Here is a 7,278-nt window from a genome sequence, read left to right as displayed (position 1 = left end):
CTATAATATTTGCATTGTGTCTAAGGGCTTGTCTACACTGTACAGTAATGCACACTACTAGGCTGTTACATGGAGGAAGGGAAAAAAATGTTCTCCTTAACCTCTGAGGATAGGACAAGAAGCAATGGGCTTAAACTGCAGCAACAGAGGTTTAGGTTGGACATTAGGAAAAACTTCCTGTCAGGGTGGTTAAGTAATGGAATAAATTGCCTAGGGAGGTTGTGGAGTCTCTATTGGAGAATTTTAAGAGCAGGTTAGACAAATACCTGTCAGGGATGGTCTAGATAATACTTAGGGTATGTCTACACTACCCGCCGGATTGGCGGGTAGTGATCAATCTATTGGGGATAGATTTATCGCGTCTAGTGTAGACGCGATAAAATCGATCCCCAATCACTTTGCCGTTGACTCTGGAACTCCACCGTGGCGAGAGGTGGAAGCGGAGTCGACGGGGGAGCGGCAGCGGTCGACTCACCGCTGTCCTCACGGCCGGGTAAATCAACCTAAGATACGCTGACTTCAGCTATGCTATTCGCATAGCTGAAGTTGCATATCTTAGGTTGACTCTCCCCCCCCCCCAGTGTATACCTAACCTCAGTCCTGCCATGAGTGCAGGGGACTGGACTAGATGACCTTTCGAGGTCCCTTCCAGTTTTGTGATTCTATGATTTCTAAAAAAGCACTGATGTGCTGCACACTAATCTGTGTAGACTCTGCTGCTATGCACTAAAAGTTCCCTAGTGCACTTTAACATAGTACTGTTTCAAATGGTACTACATTAAAGCATACTAGGGAACTTTTGGTGTGCACCAGCACAGTCTACATAGACCAGTTAATGCGCTTTAGAAATCAGTGCCTCATAGTCCTCATTGCCGCACCAGATAGACAAGCCCAAAGTATAACTTCATTTCAGTTTTAGTTGATGCGTTGTTCTAAAAGTCCTGTCCTAAACTACGGTGCAGTGGTTCTAAGAAACACATGATACATCCCACTTCAGTGACCTACAACTAAGTGCAAAGTGACCAATGTAGAAATAGTTTTGGCCTGTAAATTTATGGGATTGTTTCTAAAAGGGGTGCAGCTCTGAAAATATCCCATTTATATAGGTAAAATAAAACAGATGCAAACAAAGTCACAAGCTCATTAGTGATGTTCAGCTATAGCGTTCCCACTGCATCTAGTCAGTGTTTTATTATATATCATATAACACCCCATGTTCCCATAGGTGTACACAGCACATTTCATTAGGGTGTGCACCCAGGGAATTTTATTTTTTTATTTTTTTAAAGGTGAACATCATAAAGGTTGGGGTGCGGGAGAGAGTGCAGGGTGTAGGAGGGGGTGAGGTGTGCAGGAAGGGGCTCACGGCAAGGGATTGGGGCAGAGGAGAGGTGCGGGGTGTATGAGCGGGCTCAGGGAAGGGGGTTGGGGTGCAGGAGGGGTGCAGAGTGCAGGAGGGGGCTTAGGGCAGGGGGTTGGGGTACAGGAGGGGTGCGGGGTGTGACAGGGGCTCAAGGCAGGGAGTTGGAGTGCATGGGGGTGCAGGATGAAGCAGGGGGCTCAGGGCAGGGGGTTGGGGTGCAGGAGGGTGCAAGGTGCAGGCAGGGGGCTTAGAGCAGGAAGTTGGGGTGCATGGGGGTGCAGGGTGCAGCAGGGGGCTCAGAGCAGGGAGTTCGGGTGCAAGGTGCAGGCAGGGAGCTTAGGGCAGGGAGTTGGGGTGCAGGAGAGGTGTGGGGTGTGACAGGGGGCTCAGGGCAGGGAGTTGGGGTGCTGGAGGGGTGCGGCAGGGGGATCAGGACAGGGAGTTGGGGGGTGGGGTGCAGGAGGGGTTTGGGCTTACCTGCAGCAGCGCACTCCCTGCCTGCCCTGGCCCCACGCCTCGCCACTCACCATGTCCCTGCACGGCTCCCGGGGTGGGGGGAGGCACAAGGCTCCACACGCTGCCCTTGCCACGCCTCCAGGTATCTCCCCCGAAGCTCCAATTGGCCACGGTTCCCCATTCCCGGCCAATAGGAGCTCCGGGAGGCGGTGCCTGGAGCAACACATGGAGCCCTCTTCCTCCTACCCTAGGCCCCAGGGATGTGGTGCTGTGCTGGCCACTTCTGAGAGCAGCATGGGGCCTGCGGCACCACAGAGGGGCAAATCCTGCAGACCGGATCCTAAGCCCTGAGGGGCTGGATCCGGCCTGTGGGCCATGCGCACGCCTATACATATTCCTGAGATTGGCACAGTGATCTGGAGGAAAACACTGTGATTATCAGTCTGACCTGTAAGAGACGGCCCATAGAAATCTCCCAAAATAATTCCTTTTTACCTATAGCATATATTTTAATAAAACAGTCCTGAAATTACCAGTGATGGAGAATCCACCACAAACCTTGGTAATTTGTTCCAATGGTTAATTACCCTCATTGTTAAAAATGTACACCTTATTTCCAGTCTGAATTTGTCTAGCTTCAAATTCCAGCCATTAGATCCTGTTATACCTTTCTCTGCTGGACTGAGGAGCCTGTTATTAAATATTTGTTCCCCACATAGGTACTTATGGACAGTAATAAAGTCACTCCTTAACCTTTTCTTTGTTAAGCTAAATAATTTCAGCTCCTTGAGTCTATCACCTTAAGGCAGGTGTTCTAATCCTTTAATTATTCTCATGGCTATTCTCTGAACCTTCACCAATTTATCAACATCCTTGAATTGTGGACACCAGAACTGGACACAGTATTCTAGCAGCAGTTGCTCCAGTGCCAAATACAGAGGTAAAATAACCTCTACTCCTACACAAGATTCCCGTTTATGCAAACCCAAAATTGCATTAGCTCTCTTGGCCACAGTGTCGCAGTGTGAGCTCATGTTCACTTGATTATCCACCAGGACTCTCAAATCTCTTTCAGTCACTGATTCCCAGGATAGAGGCCCTCATCCTGTCAGTATGGCCTAAATTCTTTGTTCCTAGATGTACGCATTTAGATGTAGCTGTATTAAAACATTGTTTGCTTGCACCCAGCTTGCTAAGAGATCCAGATCACTCCGTTTCAGTGGCCTGACTTTTTCATTATTTACCACTTTCCCCAGTCTTTGTGTTGTCTGGAAATTTTATCAGTGATGATTTTATGTTCTCTTCCAGATCACTGATAAAAATGTTAAATAGCGTAGGGTCAAGAACTGACCCCTGCAGGACCTCACTAGAAACACACCCTATGAGTGATGCTTCCCCATTTACATTATGAGACCTTTCAGTTAGCCAATTTTTAATCCATTTAATGTGTGCCATGTTAATTTTTATGGTTCTAGTTTTTTAATCAAAATATCGTGTGGTACCAAGTCAACCGCCTCACAGAAGTCTAAGCATATTATATCTACACTATTACCTTTATCAACCAAACTTGTAATCTCATTAAAAAAAGGTATCACGTTAGTTTGACAGGATCTATTTTCCATAAATCCCTGCTTATTGGATTATATTACCTGCTTATAATCCCTGATTATATTACCTTCCTTTCATTCTTTATTAATGGAGTACTGTATCAGCTGTTCCATTATCTTGTCTGGGATTGATGTCAGACTGAAGGCCTAAAATTACCCAGATCATCCCATTCACACTTTTAAAATATTGGCACGACAGTAGTTTTCCTCCAGTCTTCTGGAACTTCTCTAGTGTGCCAAGACTTATTGAAAATCAACATTAATGGTCGAGGTTGCGCCTCAGCCAGCTCTTTTAAAACTCTTGGATGCAAGTTATCTGGACCTGCTGATTTTGGATCACAACATGGGACGATATAGCAGAGGCTTCCATCTAGAAGTCTGTCTGTCACCTGGATTAGTAAGTCCCCGTCAGGGATGGCGCAACCCATTAGGCGACCTAGGTGGTCGCCTAGGGCGCTAACATTTGGGGAGCGGTGACCGCGGTGGCTGGACCTTCCACCGCCTCTGTCGGGGGTGGGACCTTCCGCTGCCTAGGGCGGCAAAAAAGCTGGCGGCTTTCCTGATCCCCGTAGATGCACAGGAATGTAGGGAGTGCCTTCAGGTCAGAATTACAGTACCTCAGCTGAGACCATTCCTGGGAAAGTCAGCAGGGCAGGGGAGAAGATCTTCCATAACATATACATGGTGTCAGAGGACTTCTCCCAACTCTCTTCAAGTTCTTTAGCTTCTTGAAACTGTTCAGACCTACAAGCATGAGAAAGGAAGATATCTACAAAACATGCTCCCCTGCCAAGGAAATATACCCTTGCTCTGCTAAGCAGGATCTGAGGAGCCAGAGGGTGAAATTCACACAAAAGTATTGTGTTCGGTTAAGTCTCTAGCAAAAGAAAAGAGCTGCTGCTGTTTCTTAACACAGCCTGAAAAGTCTATGATGATTCCTCATGCTGGTAAATGGTTATGGAGTACTCTGTTAAAGCACATGGCAGTCTCTCTGCAGGTAACCAGCTAGTGAAGAAAAGAAGAAAGTGTCATTTTGGTTCCTTGAAATATCTCATGGCAGAAAACTTCTTAACCTGCCTTGAGATATTCCATTCATAGTAAGGGAGACAAGGAGAATGAGGTAATATCTTTTATTGGACTAACTTCTATTGGTGAGAGAGACTAGCTTTTGAGCTCCACAGAGCTCTTCTTCAGGTCTACATATTCATAGTAAAATACACAGCTGATTTCATTCCCTGTGAGACCAGAAGGCCATGGGGCCATGCTCTGTCATCTACCTCCAGCAAAAAGCCCCATACTCATGTGATCCCATTGGGGACGCCAAGAAATCAATAGTTGTGGTTATATGATGCTGTCCCACCAGGGACTAAAATCACTATGTGACTCCACTTTAGATTGGACAGATCTCTGTGACCAAAGGATTTTCCTTCATTTGGATGATTCTACTGATGTAATGCCTGGCCTCACAGAGAGCTATGCCATTCGTGCACTGGTGCAACTGAATAGAAAGAAAATTGCAGAGTTCAGAAAATGATGGCTAATATAAATTACAGCCTTTTGCTGCCCTCTGCTGGAAGTCCGTGAACATAGTTCAGTTTTACTATTCACGGACGTCCTGCTTGTTAACAAGGAGAACAAAGACATACTGATGGAGGATGAATTCATAAAGCTACTTCCCAAGCTAAGGTCAGTCACTTGAGCCTGCTCTAGTATAACAAAGTTACAAGTGTCTTACCACTAGCATCACAGGTACTGAGATGGATGTTAGCTATGAAATGTCCTTAGCTCATCATGGTTCCCTCCTCACTCACCCTGTCTGAACCACAAGATAAAGGCAAAGATGCTTTGGTTTACTCACATCTCCCTACTTATGAAAAGTATCCGTGGCTGGGAAATTAGTGGAACAGGCTGGATCAGCTAAAGATGGAAAAGAACTAATATATATATATATATATATATCTATATATATCCCCGCCTTCTAGACCTTCCCTCTCAGGGCAGCATCATTCACTCCAGCAACTTGTTCCATCAATTTGCCAAGTCTCTCTTTGAGCAATCCCTAGCAAAGGCATTTCTGTCTCTTATGGTGGACTTCTCCGCAGTATAACAAGTTTTGTTGGTGGGATATTTTATCTGACAAACTAGAGTTTTTAATGTCACAGCATTCTAGTTCCAGCCTCTTGTACCCACCTGAGCACACTTTGTTCATGATTGACTACAGTAAGTCCCCACTTAAGACTGTAGTTATGTTCCTGAAAAATTCCCCATAAGAATTTATGTAAATGAGGGGGTTAGGTTCCTGGGAATTTTTTTTGCCAGACAGAAGACATTACACACACACACTATAAGTTTTAAACAATTTAATACTGGTACACTGATGATAATTGTGAAGATTGGCTGAGGTGGTGAAGTCAGAGGGTGGGATATTTCCCAGGGAATGCCTTCCTGCTAAATGATGAACTAGCACTCAGCTGAGCCCTCAAGGGTTAACTCTCACATTCTACAAGGCAGCAGGAATGGAGAGAGGGGAGACAGCATTACAGACAGACATACACACCCTGTGTGTGGGAGAGATGCGCATTGCCCCTTTAAACTACACTGCCTTGTCAATTAGATCAGCTTGCTGAGACCGCAGCTGCTGCAAGCTCCCTCTGTCCTGAGCCCCGTTGTGTGTCCCCCCTGCTCTGTGGAAGATGGGGTAAGCTGGGTGCAGGGGGGAAGAGGACATTGACATTAGCCCTCCTCTTCCTCCCCCTACACAGCAAGCAGGAGTCTCAGGGAGCAGCTCCAAGGCCAAAGGCAGGAGCAGCACATGGCAGTTGGGGGAGGGACAGCTGCAATTGATAGCCTGCTGGGCAGCTGCTGCACAGGGAACTTAGGGGAGCGGGGAGCTGATGGGGGGCTGCTGATCCACGCTGGTTCCAAGCCCCCACCAGCTAGCTGCAACTGGCTGCTCTTCCTGCAAGCAGTCAACAAAGCAGGCGGCTACCAAACATTAGAAGGGAGCATTGCACAACTTTAAACAAGCATGTTCCCAATGAAAGTCATCCTGGTTAACGTTTAAGTAAGGAGTGACTGTACTTGTGTTGATCTAAAGGCTGTAGGGCTGTGTAGACGGTAGTCATGACACAGAAATTCCACTACTGGCATGGGCCAGTCTCTGTCACCTGTAGTCTGAGGTGGGTAGATTCACTTCTTCTGTAAGGGCAGAGAGCTTACTGTAATGGTCCACTCACAGGCTAATGTAACCCAAGGTTTCAGGAAGAATGAAGAGAAGATTTGGTCTTTCCACTGCTCTACTCTAGCACTGGTTCAGTAGGACTGTGGTGTACAGGACAAAAGTTTAACTGAAGTAGGCCCCAGCTTTTCTCTCTCGGAGACTAGCTTAGGTTACAGCTGAACCACTCCTGACAGGAGTCTTAGGAGAACTCTAGTGAGTCAGGTGTTTGAAGTATTCTGGAGTGTTTGTATAGGAAGTGCTTTACCTCCACTGTGGCAGGCACACAGCCTAGTAGGCTCAGCTTGTGTTGTGAATAGCTCTGCTAGCCTGAGCGGCCTCCATCCAGCTGACAATTTACATCCTTTGATTTGAATTTCCAAACTCTTCAAAGCCAGATTTGAGTTTTGCAGCATGCACCCAGCTCAGATGTCATCTTGTCTTCCCTCTGCTACAGTGGCTCTAGTCTAGAACTAGCCATTTACCTTTAATGCTGGATGAACTAATGTCTGGAACTTAATGTCACCACAAGCCTGTTAACAGTCCTGGTGAAAGAAGCTACCTAGCATGTCAAATGCTTACAACTCTTCTCTCTTTCCCCCCCCCCCCCACCACACCCGTGCTGAGGGAGGAGA

Source organism: Mauremys reevesii, linkage group 1 (genome assembly GCF_016161935.1).
Source record: "Mauremys reevesii isolate NIE-2019 linkage group 1, ASM1616193v1, whole genome shotgun sequence".
NCBI classification, from domain to species: Eukaryota; Metazoa; Chordata; order Testudines; family Geoemydidae; genus Mauremys; species Mauremys reevesii.
Note: the sequence above shows the minus strand (reverse complement) of the source record.